The sequence below is a fragment of the Pundamilia nyererei genome, unplaced genomic scaffold, assembly GCF_000239375.1.
Source record: "Pundamilia nyererei isolate P.nyererei 1_Seehausen unplaced genomic scaffold, PunNye1.0 scaffold00210, whole genome shotgun sequence".
In the NCBI taxonomy this organism is placed as follows: domain Eukaryota; kingdom Metazoa; phylum Chordata; class Actinopteri; order Cichliformes; family Cichlidae; genus Pundamilia; species Pundamilia nyererei.
In genome coordinates, this window is record NW_005187611.1 from 208,348 (window position 1) to 209,209 (window position 862).

Sequence of the window (862 nt, forward strand, 5' to 3'; positions counted from 1 at the left end):
CACACTTTGCTCTGCTTCATCTTCCTCAGTGAGTAAATTCTCTTCTTATTTCTGTCACTTTCTCCGTTCTAAGTCTTATTTGTCTCCATTTTATTGTCATTTGTATGTAATCAGCTGGCTTTACAACTTGCTTCACTTCTTTGTTCTCTCATACAAATTATTTCGTTCTGTGATTAAACTGAGTGTTTGGAAAAGAGTCACTCAAACATGCAGCTCATAGAAAGGACACTTTTTAATATTTATAAAAAGATAAAACCCTGAAATATAAACATACGTCGAATTTAAAGGTTTACACAAACTTCTGCTTTTGCATCACTGCATTGTGCAAATCATTTTGATTTCACTTTTAACCCCAGAAATGACTTTTTGAATTTTTATTGTACATTTAATCTGCAATCAAATTTTTTTTTCTCTATCCTTCTGAACATCTTAGTAGAGCTCCTGAAGCAACATGGAATTATTCTTTATTTCATATACTGAAGAGGAACAACACAGTGACAACGATCTGTCTTAGTTTAACATATAAGAAGATTGTAACTAATGATTGTTCATCCTTTCAGCAGCACTTCAGGATGGAAACACTGGTTTGGTCAAAGCACAAACTCTCAGAGCAGAGGAAGGAGGAAGCATCACAGTTGCGTGCAAATTTTATTTCCGTGGAAGCAGGAAACTCTTCTGTAAGAAAAAATGTAAAGATGGAAACATTCTTGTCGAAACATCTGATGATGCAGCTCAGAACGGCAGATACAGCATTAAATATGTAAAAACATATATTACCTCATATCCTACTCTGTATGTGAGCATCACACAGCTGAAACAGTCTGACTCAGGACGGTACAGGTGCTCTTTGGACAGAGTCTTG

At 35.5% G+C, this 862-nt stretch overlaps 1 protein-coding gene across 2 annotated transcripts in view; it reads left to right on the forward strand.

Annotated features, from left to right (window-relative positions):
• Nucleotides 1–862, forward strand: part of LOC102194881 (uncharacterized) — a 27,768-nt gene that overhangs the window by 13,416 nt on the left and 13,490 nt on the right. The gene's annotated exons all lie outside the window — the stretch shown is intronic.